At 44.6% G+C, this 16,628-nt stretch overlaps 1 pseudogene; it reads left to right on the forward strand.

Annotated features, from left to right (window-relative positions):
• Positions 1-691: 691 nt before the first annotated feature.
• On the forward strand, positions 692-16,191 carry LOC134299544 (glioma pathogenesis-related protein 1-like; annotated as a pseudogene).
• Positions 16,192-16,628: the final 437 nt, after the last annotated feature.

Genomic DNA, 16,628 nt, shown 5'->3' on the forward strand with positions numbered 1-16,628 from the left:
ACGTGAGGTTTGTTGGAAACTAGGCAAGTGGGGTTTATATATCTGGAAAGTCCAGGGTGAGAGAAAAAACTTGTTTATTTGAGGCAAGTGTTAATGTAGCAACTGATCACCTTGATGAGCATTGAATGGCCTTGCAGCTTCAAGGACTGGCTTCTTACTGCCTGGGGGAATCCTTTGTTAGGAGCTGTTAGCTGGATTTCAATGGCTTCTCCGTGTAGTCTGACACACGGTTGTTAGAGTGGTCCAGCATTTCTGTGTCCTGAAATAATATGCTGTGTCCAGGTTGGTTCATCAAGTGCTCTGCTATGGCTAACTTCCCTGGTCGTATTAGTCCGCAACTGCAATGCCTTTCATGTTCCTCGATTTGTGTTTAGACAATCGGCGTTTGGTGGTCCCTATGTAGGCTTGCGCACAGCTGCATTCATTCCACAGTGTATGCCTCATCCTGATTTCCACGAGAGAAAGTTTGGGTCTGGATCAATGAAGTAGCGTTATCTCTAAACTAGCTATCTAATCTTATAAAGTGAATATCACACGATACCCTATATTGCAAGCGAAGTGGAAGAGTCCGCCTGCTAGTGAGGGAGTTTTTATCGAGGCGGGAGAATCCATTCGCTCATGGGGGGGGGGGGGGAGTAGAGGAGATCTCTATTAAGGGTTTGGCCCTCTTTTGGATTTAGGAGCGAGTCAGCCGTTGGTGGGAAGCCGTTGGTTGCGCTCGCAGCCCCTCCGGGTTTTTTTTTAGGGAACCGCCGCCGCCGCTAGGATGGGGATGGGGAGGGCTTGGCTTCTGCTGGGGCTCTTCGCCTCCGCCATCACCTTGGGAGCGAGCCAGATATTCGCCCCTTACCCCGACATCAACAACAAGACCTTTATCAAACTGTATGTCGACGCCCACAACAAATTCCGGAGCGAAGTCAAACCCAGCGCTGCAAACATGCTGTACATGGTGTGTGTGTGTCCTGGGAAACAGGGCGGAGGAAATGGCGGGAAAATGCAAGTCGCCATTAGGATCTGAGGAAAAAGCTTCCCACAACAGAGCGCGTCTACTCACTACAGGATTAAAGCGCGTTGACACCGCTTTTAACATCTGTGGCTTGATGCTGGTGAATCCTGGAAATTTTAGTCTGGCGAAATGCCAGCACCATTGGGCAGGGACGGCCAAACACCTTCCAAAACTCCCAACTCCCAGGGTTCCTTAGCATTGAGCCGCTACAGTTAAAATGATATCAAACTGCATTAATTCTGTAGTGTAGTCTCAACTAGAAATGCGGGTGGTATACATGTGGTGTCACTGTCACATACAAAAAATATATTGTGTTGTCGAAGGCTTTCGTGGCCGGAATCACTAGGTTGCTGTGAGTTTTCGGGGCTGTATGGTCATGTTCCAGAAGCATTCTCTCCTGGCGTTTCACGCACATCTGTGGCAAGCACCCCCAGAGGTTGTGAGGTCTGTTGGAAACTAGGCAAGTGGTGTTTATATATCTGGAAAGTCCAGGGTGGGAGAAAGAACTTTTGTCTGGGAGTACACCTCCCAAGAAAGGATTGCCGCAGGCAGGAATCAGCCAGGCTTTGATGCTGCAAGGCATTTTAATGCTAATTGTGGTGATTAATTGCAATATTCACACTTGCCTCCAACAGACGAGTTTTTTCTCCCACCCTGGACTTTCCACAGATATATGAACCTCACTTGCCTAGTTTCCAATATACCTCATAACTTCTGGGGATGTCTGCCATAGATGTGGGAGAATCTCCAGGAGATAATGCTTTTGGAACGTGGCCATACGGCCCGGAAAACTCGCAGGAATCCAAAACTATATTGCCCAGAATGTCAGAAAGGCTTTCTCTCTGTCCTGTGATCTTGACTAATGTGTTTGGTGAGGATTAAAAAAAGAGCTTTCTCAATGACTGCTCCACAATTCTAGACTTCCCACCCACTAGTGGCTGAATTGATGTAACCCTTCATGTACTCTTCTTTCTGCCCTGTTTCCCCAAAAATAAGACAGATTATATCAATGTTTGCTCCCAAAGATGCGCTAGGTCTTATTTTCAAGGGATGTCTTGTTTTTCCATGATGAAAAATTCACATACATTCTTGAACAAAAAAATGAACATTTACCATATATTGTACAGTAGTTGTCATCACAAACCAACATAATCAGACAAACTGTGAATCCTATCAAGAATTTCTTGTTACTAGCATTATTTCCATGTAAAACAATCTATGGTACGTACATTTACCAATCCTGCATGCTCTGGTGTTCTGTTTGGTGAGCATGCTTCAAAAAAAATTATTTTGCTAGGTATTACTTTTAGAGGAGGCCTTATATTTAGCAATTCAGCAAAACCTCTACTAGGTCTTATTTTCAGGGGATGTATTATTTTCAGGGAAACAGGGTGTTAATAAGCAACCTTATTATTTAGGCAGGCCTTTGACCTTTAAATTGCTGTGGCAGAAGGATCTTTTTATTGTATTATGTTTTTATGTTTTAGTTTGTTTGAATATACAGTAGAGTCTCACTTATCCAACATAAACGGGCCTGCAGAACGTTGGATAAGTGAATACGTTGGATAACAAGGAGAGATTAAGGAGAAGCCTATTAAACATCAAATTAGGTTATGATTTTACAAATTAAGCACCAAAACATCATGTTATACAACAAATTTGGCAGAAAAAGTAGTTCAATATGCAATAATGCTACTGTATTTATGAATTTAGCACCAAAATATCACGATGTATTGGACACATTGACTACAAAAATGTGTTGGATAATCCAGAACGTTGGATAAACAAATGTTGGATAAGTGAGACTGTAATGTATCTTTAAACCTGCAGTTTAGTGTTTTTATGATAAATGTTTAATTTAATTTTTGTATCAAATCAGTCTTTAGTCGGGTAAGAAGAGCGGGATATAAATACTGCAAATAATAAATAACTTGTGAGTTCTTTTGCATCCTGGGTCAGGAGAAAGGTGGAATAAGACTTAAATAGTTAACATAGATCAATTCTTGGCTGAAATGTAGAGATCATGATGAATACATTATCCAAATCTTTTGCCAGGCTGAATTAGACCCAGAGGCCAAACGTTCCCCTCAGCTTCCCTATTTATAACATGTTCTTGTTTGTGAAAGCTAGATATAAAAGGTATCCAAATAGAAATGTTATATTTTAACAAGTGGATGAATTAAAGTATATTAGAGTTTTACTAGAGGTAGAACATTTACTTTTTTATTTGCAGACATTTGATGTGGCTTTAGCTAGAATAGCTAAAGCTTATGCAAAGAAATGTATCTGGGATCACAATGAAGACAGGCATGTCCATCCAGATCCTAAATTTAGGCCTTTTGGAGAAAATATGTGGATGGGAGGTGCCAGCGAAAGACCATTTAATGTTGCTGCTGCCATTGAAGCCTTTCACTCAGAAATAAAATACTATGATTTCAGTACTCACAAATGTACACATGTGTGTGGTCATTATACTCAGGTGAGTTTTATCCTTCCCTGCTCGCATACTTTACAGATTTTGAAGCATAATATCAGTATTTTGGGGGTACTGTTCCATTATCCAGGTGGAATCCAAAATGGCCTAGACAGAGAAAGATAGTCCATTTTATGGGGGGGGGGGGGGGAGTTGAGAGAGGAAAGCCATTTTGCTGATTATTCCTCCCCCTTTACCATATCATACTTGATGATTGTTTTGAAGATAGCAACATGGATAGGGAGAATAACAGGAAACTCAGTTGGTGTTATAGTAGCTGAGTACAGACAGTCCCCAAGTTACAAAACAAGATAGGTTCTGTAGGTTTGTTCTTAAGTTGAATTTGTTTGTAAGTCAGAACAAGTACATTTTAAAGTATAGATAAGTTTTAAATAAGCTTTTTTTGCTGTCTATGCCCCTGTTCAAAACATTTCACCTCACTTTCTGTCCTTGTGATAATTGGATTTAGAAAAATTGGGCTTGTTGTGAAAACAGCTTTTGGATAGGGCAGTCAGGCAATCTGCCCTTTCAGTGTTTTTGTAAATACTAAGGGAACAACTTTAAAGAGATCACAAGAGAGCCTCTTGCGTAGTGGGACTTCCTAGAAATAGGAAAGATTTGGAATGATCTAGAATTTTTGAAGGCAATATTAAAAAGAAATGTTTCCAAGCAACGGGGATTGATAACCAAACTGCTACAATTTTTGTGCCTTTGTCTGACTGGGGAAGCAGTGATTGAGGTCCAGACTTCCAGCATCCTATAATGGAAAGCCTGAGATGAAAGCACCAATTTCAGTGTGGTTACAGTGGGAAATGTGTAGCCAGATATAAAAGGACAGATTAAGTTTATTTCTGTTTGTGAGCACAAGGATGATTTTATAACTATTCGTTTTAAGCTATATCTCAAAGCAGGTGTCTATTATTACTGTCTCAATGTTTGGATAATTAAACTGTTTATAAAGCTTTGATACCACCTTTATGTTAAATATACTGTAATAAATAGAATGTGGCTACTGTAGTATAATATGAAAATATGAATTGGAACAATATTAAAAGATACATTGCTGATTCTTAAAGCCTGTTCACATGAGCCTCCTCTGTTGCTACAATTGCACTTTCTGTAAAAATGTTATTCATAAAATCATAGAATTAGAAGAGATTCCCATCCCATCCAGCTTTCTGGTATGCAGGAATACACAATCAGAGCACTCCCGACAGGTGGCCATCCACTCTCTCCTTAAAAACCTTCAAAGACGAGAGTACATTTAGAGGCAGCATATTCCACTTGAAAACAGCAAGATGGCTTTTTCCCCCTACCTTCAGAACCATTTCACTAAAAACATATTTACTACCGCTACCTTCCCCAAGACCCCATCTCTGTCTCTTTTTATGTTTCAGGGGGACAATAAATTGTATAACATTATTTGTTCTCTGAAGTTGGAGTAATTATATAAATAAAAACTTTATTTATATCCTGCCCCATCTTCCAACAAAGGACTTCTTGATGAAGATATTGCCCAGTAGCAGACACGACAAAGGCCAGTATTGATGAAAGGAACACAGATTTATTCTGCCTTCAGTTTATTTACAAGTTCACATTTCCATATTTTTATGTAAATACTGTATGTTTAAATTCTCTGTTGTCCAGATCAGAAATAACTGCCCTGATGGGGAGCATTTCTGCCTGGCTGTATTCACTTGGTGGGGTCAAAATTCTCAATTCCTGATAAAAGGTATAAAATGAGAGGTACTTTAGGAGTAACTGAATTTTATAAATGTGTTCTTTTATATTTGATTTATAATAAAAACCTATTTCTTTCTAGGTTGTTTGGGCTTCTTCTTATAAAGTTGGCTGTGCTGTTGCTTTCTGCCGTAAAGTGCTCAAAGGGGGAGAGAATATGGGAATTCTAGTGTGTGATTATGGTCCAGCGTAAGTTAAAAAGATGTAAAGTATTCAAACTTGGTTGCTTCCAGAGGAAGTACAGTATTCTAACATTGTGGCTATTGTAAACGTAATTGGAATCACATGTTTATTATTATTAACATATGAAGAATAATCAGAAAATCAATTGCAATATTTTCTCATCATTACTGTGTTTTACAATTCATTCTGCCCTAAAATATCAAAGTACCGTAGAAAGCTAGGAAAACGATATACTAAAACCCATGTTCACACTTCTGGAATTGTTTGCAAGAATTCTTTCCTGTAAGAGTGTTTCAGCTTCCTACCCATGGTAATAGGAATGTTAACCAAATGTCCAGCAGTGGTCCTCATCCAACATCAGACCCCTGGTACCATGGTTTATTCAGAAATTAACACTTTTTCTTCGTGTACTCTGTGAATGCACACTAATGGAGAGGCTGCGCCTGCGCAGGTTCCAACGGAAACTTCCCAAGCTGAAGTTTAAATTTTGGCGGTAGCCACGCCCCTCCGTCCCCGGAGGGCATATAAGGCAGCCCTCGGCGGTTGCTCCCCAGTTCCTTTTTTTTTCGCCGCAAGGTTCACTTCGGACTCTCATGTCTACGACTCGCTTCAAGCGCTGCACTCAGTGTGCCGCTAAAATTCCTGATTCCGACGGCCACGCCAAGTGCCTCTACTGCCTCGGGGAGGCACATGTCGTCGGTACCTGCCGTTTCTGCCTGGCCCTGATGGCTCAGGCTAGGAAGAATAGAGCCGCGAGGCTTAGAGCAGCGCTCTACTAAAAATCGCTTGCTCCTGAACCCGTTCCGTCGACTTCGGGCACGAAGCCGTCGGTCGACCCGAGATCGATGTCGGCTCCAACGGCTAAAGCTCCCTCGGTCTCGTCCAGGGCGTCCAGAGCCTCCAGATCGGCTAAAGCCGCCAAACCGCCGTGCACACTCACCACGGCCACGATGTCGACACGTTCCGGTCGAGTCGGCCCTTCCTCGACATCGAGCTCGGTGGCCTCCGTTTCCTCGGCCCGATCCCATCTCGGGACCCCTCCATCGACCTCTGCGATGAAGATCGCCTTTAAAAGGGCTCATGAGGAAGCTCGTCGGACCCAATCCGACTCAGCAATGGTCCCGCCTACACCGGGAAAATCCATGAGGGTTCCATCAAAGCAACCGCTCGCAAAAAAGAGGGCTACCCAGCGTTCCTCCTCCTCTGCCTCCTCCAAGATGGACGTCCCTTCTTCGGCGACTTCGTCTAGAAAGTCCTCTCCAATCCCTCCCGCTCAGCGGCCTCGTCAACCTTCTCCTCAGCAACTTTCTGATGGCGAACTGCAGGACTCACCCCACCACTCTACCCAGACAGTGGTCAGGGTGCCATCTCCTCGACCTGCTGCCTCACATCGCCCGTCTCGACAACAGCTTTTTCCCCCGACCTCGACACCGGAGCGGGGTAGACAAACTGCCCGCCTGGCTCGAGCGGCCCAGGCCTCGGCCTCTAAGGAACCTCGGCCACAGATGGCTCCTGCTCTTGAGGCTTTGCCACCACCAGAGACTGTGTTGTCATCTCCCCCTCAGTCCCCTCAAGGGGCTGAGGACGATGAGATTGATATCGATCGCCCTGATTCCGCTCTCTCGGCCTCGGTGGTATCTCTAGGCCTTGATCTCTCTCCTCCTCATGATGCCTATGAGGTGGACCCTCCTTCGCCTACCGACAACATTCGGGCCTTCTCCGAACAAATGGTTAGAATGGCTGATGCCCTGGGTCTAGAAATCAAACAAACCTCTAAGGCAGTGTCTGACCCAGTTTTCAAACGGGTCCAAGCCCAGGCCCCCCCGGCCACGCTGTTACCGTTTCTGCCTTACCTCCTGGATGTCATCCAATCATCGTGGAAGACTCCTTCCTCGATTCCTCCTACCTCGAAGAGGATTGAATCTTGGTATCGTACAGATGACGACACCTTAGAATGGCTTAAACACCATCCCGACCCAAATTCCATGGTTGTTAAAGCTTCTCAATCTTCCGGTCGTGATTCCACTACCCCTGCAGATAGAGAGGGCAAGAGATTTGACGCGGTCGGTCGAAAGCTCTACTCCGGGGCCCTTCTACTTTGTAGAATGGCGAACTATGGGGCCTGTATGGGGGCCTACCAGCAGATCCTTTGGGAGAAAGCTCAGCCCTTCTTCTCGAAGCTGTCCGACGAAGACCGGTCGGTTATGTCCACCCTCCAGCAAGAGGCCGACTCGTTAGCACATCATCAAATCCAGATGGCTAAGTATACGGGCGACACGGCCGGCAAGATGATCGCCCACGCCATTGCCATTCGCCGCCACGCCTGGCTGAGGTCGTCCGGTTTGTCTTCCTCCTCGAGGCAGGTCATCGAGGACCTCCCCTTCGACGCCATGGGCCTCTTTAATTCTGGCACCGACGACAAGCTCAAAACCAACCATGACTTTAAAGTTCTGGCCACTAAATGCGGCGATCAACCCCAAGCTCACCGCACCAAGTGGTTTCCTCAACGCTTTCGACGCTTCCCGCCTCCCTCTTACCGCCATCAATCCTTCAGGCGTCCCTCGGTATCGAACAACCAGAACCGCCAACAGCCCCGTCGGGCTGCTCAACCACAAAGACAGCGCGGCCGGGCCACCCCCACCGCTGGTCAACCTCTCCGGCGTTCCTGACGCCATCTCTCTTTCCAAAGACTCTTTCTACGGTACCGTTGCAGCTCTCATTCCTCCGCACCCCTCTCCTCCACCGAATCAACCTCATGGTCTCTTTCTAGACCGCCTGGCTCCCTTCTTTCACCGGTGGAAATCTATTACTTCAGATGCCTGGGTTCTCAAAATTGTCCAAGAAGGCTATGCCTTAGAGTTCGAGGAACTCCCGCCCACGGGTCAGGTCCTTCTCTCCAACCCTTCTCAAGAAATTCTCGCAGAGGTCGACGCCCTTCTCGCCAAAGGGGCTATTCGGCCTTCTCCATCGGTACAGGACCCTCAAAGCTTCTTCTCCAGATACTTCACGGTCCCGAAGAGGGGTGGGGGCCTCCGCCCCATTCTGGACTTACGTATGCTCAATGCCTTCATACGCCCAACCAAGTTCAGGATGGTGTCCATCGCCTCCATCCTCTCGATGCTTCAGCGCGGAGACTACTTCGTGTCTATAGACCTTCGAGACGCCTATTTCCACGTGGCGATTCGAGAAAACCACAGGCGCTTCCTCTCTTTCAAGGTTCTCGACCAGACCTACCAGTTCACCGTTTTACCCTTTGGCCTCGTTACGGCCCCAAGGGTCTTTACCAAAGTCGTCGCTGTCGTGGCTGCCCACCTCCGGCTCCAGGGGATCACAGTCTTCCCTTATCTAGACGACTGGCTTCTGGTCGAATCCGACCCTGCCCTTCTTCGACGTCACATCGACTACACCCTCTCTCTTCTAGAATCCCTCGGTCTACAACTAAACCCCGAAAAATCTCATCTCACTCCGTCGAACAAAATCCGCTTCATCGGTGCCCTGTTCGACTCAATCTCTCGGACTGTCTCTCTCCCGCTCGACAGGTTCCTAGCCCTCCGCCAACAGATCATCTTTTGCGAGACCCACCGGAGGGTTCGGGCTCGATCCATCCAGGTACTGCTCGGTCACATGGCCTCCACAGTTCTCACGACCCCGTTTGCCAGACTCCATCTCCGGACTCTGCAGAGATGGTTTATAGACGTTTTCAAGCCATTTCGCCACCTCAACTCGAGGTTTCTCTCCGTTCCGCCCCACGTTCGTCGGTCGCTTCTCTGGTGGAAATCCCTCTCCAACGTCTGCAAGGGTCTTCCGTTCCACCCGATCCCTCCCTCGACCACCATAACCACAGACTCATCCAATTTCGGCTGGGGAGCCCACATGAGCGGTCTCACCGTTCAAGGCCTCTGGTCTCCTTCCGAGAAGGCCAATCACATAAACTTTCTAGAACTCCTTGCCATCTTCAAGGCTCTGAAAGCCTTCTCCCGCCTGATCTCCCAAAAATCTATCCTCATCCAATCAGACAACACAGTAGCAGTCTTCTACATCAACAAGCAGGGCGGCACGGGTTCAAGGAAGCTAATGCTTCTCTCCTCTCAGCTGTGGCACTGGTGCATAGCCCGCAACATCCAAGTCGCGGCAATTCACCTTCCCGGGATCCAGAACAATCTAGCAGACGCCCTCAGCAGGATGACGACCTCCTCCCACGAGTGGATGCTCGATCCCGAGACTCTTCTTTCTCTCTTTCACAAATGGGGTTTTCCCACTCTGGACCTCTTCGCTTCTCCCCAAAACGCACAGTTGCCTCGGTACGGGGCGAGACTTCCCCCGTCCTCCTTTCCAGGCTGCCTGGGAGACGCCTTCCTTCTGGACTGGTCTGCGGAACCGATCTACCTCTTTCCGCCTTTTCCTCTCATACCAAAGGTCCTACAGAAACTCCGGTCGATACCGACGTCGGCGATCCTGATAGCTCCAGCCTGGCCTCGCCAACCTTGGTTCCCGGCCCTTCTTCATCTCTCCAGAGCGACCTCCTTCACTCTGCCTCTTCTACCACACCTATTGTCCAGAGAGAACGGCCAGATCCTACACCCGGATCTCCCCTCTCTACATCTCACTGCTTGGAGAATTCTCACCTGACCTCCCTCCCGCACAACCTGCAGGAGGTCCTTCGCGCAGCTCACAAGCCGGCTACAACCAGATCTTACACTTATAAGGTTTCTCGCTTCCGCTCCTTTCTTCGCTCCCGAGGGATTACTGCCTTTCCAACCTCGATACCGATAGTGCTGGACTTCCTTATGTCTCTGGCAGACCAAAAACTTTCTCTTGCTTCTATGAAATCTTACTTGGCCGCCCTATCCTGGTGTTTTCAACAACATGGTAAACCGTCGTTGTTCTCTGATCACCTCGTCAAAACCTTCTTGAAGGGATACAATAACATCTGCCCACCGTCTCAGCCTCCGACTCCGGGGTGGAACCTCGAGCTCGTGCTTTCCCAGCTCACTGCCTCCCCTTTCGAACCTTTGGCTTCGACCGACCTACGTCTCCTTTCTTGGAAAGTTGCCTTCCTGGTGGCCATAACTTCGGCACGCAGACCCTCAGAGCTGGCGGCCCTTCGGGTTGATGAACCCTACCTCCGTTTTCATCATGACCGTGCCGTTCTCCGTCCGGACATCACCTTCCTTCCCAAGGTGGTCTCAGCTTTTCACCTTAACCAGGACATTGTCCTGCCTGCCTTCTTTCCAGACCCCTCGTCTCCTCTTGAGCGGAGACTGCACCTTCTTGATGTGCGTAGGGCACTCCTTTTCTATCGGGACCGTACTAAAGACATTCGAAAGACCCCAAAACTTTTTGTGGCCCATGCCCCAGATAAATTGGGCAATCCTATTTCTTCACAAAGACTGTCTCATTGGATTGCTCAAGCTATTGAGCTGGCCTACGAACTAGCCAAACGACCGCCTCCCCCGTCGGTTCGCCCGCGTTCGACGAGGGGCCTCTCCACATCGACTGCCTTCCTAAGGGGCATTCCCCTGGACTCTATTTGCAGGGCAGCTATCTGGTCCAATCCCCTTACGTTTGTGTCTCACTACAGGGTAGACCAGAAAACCTTAAAGGACTCAGCCTTTGCTAGAGCAGTTTTGTCATCCTGTTTGTCCTGAAAGGCTTCTTCATATGTTCCTTCTCTAAGGATGTTTTCATGCGACTCTTTTGTCGTCTTTTCCTGTTCAGTACATGTTTGCACTGTTCTCTCTGAAATATTGTGCCTTATTTGCTACTGCCTTCCTCCTTTGAGGAATGATGTGCCTGGCTTACACATGTTTTCTTAGATTGTTTATATCATGCCTTACCGGACTGCTCTCGGTATTATGCCTGTGTTCATGCAATACTTCAATGGGTCCTTCGGACCATGTTATTGATGTTTAATAAACATATGTTTGGACATTATCTCGTTGTCAGGGTTTGCTTAGCCCGCCTCCGAGACCTGAGCTTGCTAGTCTCCATTAGTGTGCATTCACAGAGTACACGAAGAAAAAGGACAGGTTGCTTACCTGTAACCATGTTTCTTCGAGTGTACTCTGTGAATTCACACAAGCCCGCCCTTCCTTCCCCTCTGGCAAACCCTCTTCCTTCCTCGTTGCCTTAGCGGCGTAGGAACTGGGGAGCAACCGCCGAGGGCTGCCTTATATGCCCTCCGGGGACGGAGGGGCGTGGCTACCGCCAAAATTTAAACTTCAGCTTGGGAAGAGTTTCCGTTGGAACCTGCGCAGGCGCAGCCTCTCCATTAGTGTGAATTCACAGAGTACACTCGAAGAAACATGGTTACAGGTAAGCAACCTGTCCTTCCATGTCATCCACTCAACAACTCCCCACAACTAACCAGTCAACCCAAAAAGTTGATTCCATGGCCATCTAATAACATATAGTTCATTGGTGGCTGATTATTCCAAAGGTTATTTGATTATATCTAACCTTTCTTCCTGTATAAGTTAAAAATCAATATAATTAAAACAATGGAAATGCTTGTGCTGTTTAACATGTAGCACATTCAACCTTGAAAAAGACCTTTTTTATTTTACAAAATGCATAAAGTTGTGGATGAACTACTACTCACATCATGCCAGGTTAACCACCTGAAACTCCATCAGTGGTTAAAGTGCATCGTGTTGGGAAGTTTACTCTCTAGATACATCATTAGTGCGGTCCGTGTGTTCTCTGGCTGCAGGGTGAACTACAGTTCCCACCATGGGTCAGTTTCCCTCAGACTCCTCCAGTATGATCAGTTGGTCATGGGGGTTCTGTGTGCCAAGGTTGGTCCCAGTCTGTTGTTGGTGGTGATCACGGTGTCTCCTGATGTAGGTGAACTACCACTTTCAGAAATGAAGGTCAGTTCTCCCCAAACCCCTCCAGTATTCAAATTCGGCATATAGGGTATGTGTGCCAAGTTTGGTCCATGTCCATTGTTGGTGGTGTTCAAAGTGCTCTTTGATTGCAAGTGAACTATAAATCCCGGTACCTACAATGTCAAGACCAATTCCCCCCCCCCCCCCCCAAAAAAAACCCCTACCAGCATTCAAAAATATGCATATCGGGAATGCGTGCTAAGTTTGGTCCATATCCATCATTGCTTGGGTTCACAGTGCTCTCTGAATGTAGGTGAACTACAACTCCTATAAATGAAGGTGAATTCCCCTCAAAGACCTCCAGTATTTTTTGTTGGTCGTGAGGGTTCTGTGTGCCAAGTTAGGTCTAGGTCCATCATTGGTGGGAATCAGAATGCTCTTTGATTGCAGGTGAACTATAAATCGCAGTACCTACAACTCCCAAATGTCAAGGCTAATTCTCCCCAAATCCTACCAGTATGTTCTGTTGGTCATGAGGGTTCTGTCTTCCAAATGTTTAGGTCCATGGTCAGTGGGAATCACAGTGATGCAGGGTGAACTACAACTTCCATCATGTTGAGTCAGTCTCCCAACCCCCTCCAGTATGTTCAGTTGCTGATCAGTTCTGCTCTGTTTGCTGTGTGCCATAGGAAAGGGTAGGAAAGGGTTATGGGAGAGGCAGTGGGCGGGGTCATGGGTAGTGGGTACTATGGTGATCTGAAGGACATTGGCAGGGCTCTTGGACATGTTCATGGCACTCGCTATAACCTGCAATGTCATTGGAGGAAAGGCCATTGGTGTCTCCTGATAGGTGTGAGTTATAGCTTTTGTGGAGACAGGAGCCCGTTTGTGATAGTGGGCACCCCAGCCACATATACACATACAGATTTTCACTTTTATTACATGTATAAATGTGTATAAATAGATTTGCCAGATTATGAATGTGGATCCTACAGAGCTGGATCATCAGGATCTTCAATCCAGAGTCTTCTTCCTGGAAAGGTTTTGTACTCTAGAGTGGTGGAGGAGAGTATGGCTTTCAGTCCTCACTAACTTTTGGATGTGAGGCATTTGTTGAAGTGTTCGTGTTTGAGTCTTACAAGTAAATGTCAGGTGGTCTCCACATCTATTCCGTCTATAAAAATCTAGCATGCATTCAAACAGTGCATTTTAGGATGGAAAGTAGCTCATGGTCGAAAATCCTCATTAAAATGGGGCGAGGCACTGGTGGGCTGCATTTGGTTTGGAAATTGTTGGGTTAGGATGTCTCCATGTATCCCCAAGAAGAGTAGTGGGGACTTTTGCCACATTTATAGACCTCTTGGGACATTTTGGACCAAAGAGAGGTCTTTTTATGAAGGAAGGCAAATAGAGGTTGTGATGTCAAATGGGTGATCTTTGCAATGTTCAGCACTGTCTTCACCTGTAACTTCACTGCATTGATATCACACTGAAACCTGAGAGACTTTAGCCCATTTCACACAGCTGAATAAAATCCCACATTTTCTGCTTTGAACTGGAATATGTAGCAGTGTGGACTCAGATAACCCAGTTCAAAGCAGATATTGTGGGATTTTCTGCCTTGATATTCTGGATTATATGTTTGTGTGGGAGGGCGCCTTTTTTAATGTACCCACGTCTTAACATCTGTCTAGCCTAGATGTTATGTTTCTCTGGATGTCAAGAAAACTAGCATTCTAACCAGATTACACCAGATTTTTACTTATTTATCTAAAAAGAATTTTCTAGTGTAATCATTATTCAGATGGGCTAATATTTGATTACTGAAATAAAACCTGTTGACACTTTGATTATTGAAATGCAGGTGTTACTCCAGCCAGCTGATCATGCATGGAAAGGTTCTAGATGAGTAAACATTGTGTTGTGTGGTAAAATACAGGACTCCCCATTATAGACCAGGCATGGGCAAACTTCTGTGGGTGTTGAAGTCCAAAACACCTGGAGGGCCGAAATTCGCCCATGCCTGTTATAGATCATTTTTCTTATGGGAAATTACTTTCAAGAGGTTAGACAACTACAGTACCTATAAGTGAGCAGCCAAATATAGTGTGTACATATATTTAGTGATAAAATAAATAAGCCAACCACTGGATACATAGTGTCATGACAGGACTAGCAAAGAAACTAATCTCTGTACAATTGCTCACACTTGCAGTACCCTTTTAAACATATTTGCAGTTGCTTGTAATTTCAATTGCAGTTTAATTTTTATGTACTAAATACCTTACTAGGGTCTAAAACATTTGTTTTTTTAGGGGCAACTATAAAGGGACCCGTCCTTACAAAGCAGGAAAGCCATGTAGAGAGTGCCAAGCAAAAGACACATGTCAAAATAATCTCTGTAGTAAGTATTGAACTGAACAAAACAAACATTCATGATATATATCATTATCCCATCAAAGTCAGTTTCTGAATTCCATCCTATTTATATAGCAGCTCTAACCAACATCTTGTTAACATGGGATCCTGTCATCAACTTTATCTCCTTCATAAATAAGATTAAAAATAGTGTTCAACTCCCCCTTCTTTTTTGTTTAGTGATACTATTCATTACTCCTTCAGCTTTCTCTGTCATTCTGTCATCTGAAAGGTTAAAGTATATGTTTCTTTTAAACAAATGGACAATGTAGAGAGACTATTGTGAGATGAAAATGGTTGTGTTTTCCCTCAGTACTAATGTAGTAACTTTTGATAGACTCTTCTTACTCCTCATGAGAGTTTTTGCAAAAGCACTGAGTGATGCCCTGGAGCTTGGTGGTAGTTGCTGCATCAATAAACAACAAAGGTGGGAACAACTGTCTAGCAGAGCTGAACTGGGTTCGGACTGACTGGACAGCAAGGACTCTGCTGCTGGCACTGAGGCGGCCCCAAAGTCGAATGCTGTAAACACCATGGCAGAACTGAGCTGGTTTGAATCAGTAATGCTTCAGACTAGCCCTGGATTTTGTGGTCCATGTTGTTGGACCCTGAGGTATTGAAGTCGCTAAATACAAGATTCTGTCCATAATTCAGTGTGAATGCTGTAATGAGCTATGATTCCTGGAGAGATTAATGTATAACAGTTTAATGCATGAGGATTAATGTATTTTCTCTGTTCCTGGTGTGTTTTTATACAAATTAAAAAATAACAGGAAAGGAGGAGAAAACCTAGCAACCTGATGATACAAAAAACCAAAGTTTGAGACAATTAAAATAGCTTATTTTATTACTCAATTTTGTTATTCATATCCTTTTGAAATCCTAAGAGATTGAGGAGGATGAGGTAGCTTTAACCTTCCATCTCGCAGGGTGTTTGAAAAAGAACTCCCTATTTCACCATTGAATTAAATTAAATTGAATTATATTAAGGATCCTAGAATTTAGAAGAAATGTTCCCTCATTCGTTGTCATGATGTACCTTAAAAGTAGAATTTAATATTTGTAAAGCTTTGCTTCATTTGTTATAGCTACTTTTTCATTTTACTAGAAAATCGAAAACGTGATCGGAAAAATACCAGTATGTACTTCTCTTCTATTTTATATTTTATGTTTGTTTATTTCAAAAATAAAATTTATATCTAATAAAATTCTTTTCCATTTTTGTACAGGTTATGTACATTGGTATCCACCATCCTATAGCTGTTGCGGTTTTAAGGACTTTGTTAATGTTTATAGCATTTGTAGCTGTGTATTTCTTAAAATTCTATTATCCTGGATTAAATTTTGAAAAATAATATTTCCTATTCATGTAACTTACTAAAACATTCCTATGATTTCTATTTTTTCAAACTAAATTGATATAATTTCATTGTTCTTATGATACTTTGAACTTTTCTCTTGTAATAAAAAGGCATATTCTACATTAAGAAAATGTTCAATATTTTTAAATGAAGTAAACACTATTACAAAATAAAACAAGTGAAAACTACTTAATATTGTTAATGATTATGTGGGAGGAAAGACAATCATCTTCAAAACAAGTTTGTTTGTCTTAGTTCACAAGCTGTAATTAATACATGCTTTTGCAATGTATTTCATGCCTGATAATTTTATGCATACTGTAGTCTCACATGCCTAATTCCAAGAGTTGGGAAAAGTTATTTAAAAGGATGAGAGCTCCCAGAATTCCCCAGCCGGTAAGGGACGCTGCCTGATGGAGTCTGAAAGATTATTCAGGGAGTCTTACAGTCCCTGAGATGTTACCCATGCAGTCAGGCAGATTTCCATCTCATTTACACAACTCTTGGTCCTAAGTAATTCAGATAAGGGATATTCAGCTTGCTGAATATCAACAGTGTTGATGCAGCACCCACAAGGAGAGTCTGTAACAAATAAAATGCACTATATTGTTATTTAT

Source organism: Anolis carolinensis, chromosome 5 (assembly GCF_035594765.1).
Source record: "Anolis carolinensis isolate JA03-04 chromosome 5, rAnoCar3.1.pri, whole genome shotgun sequence".
Lineage (NCBI taxonomy): Eukaryota > Metazoa > Chordata > Lepidosauria > Squamata > Dactyloidae > Anolis > Anolis carolinensis.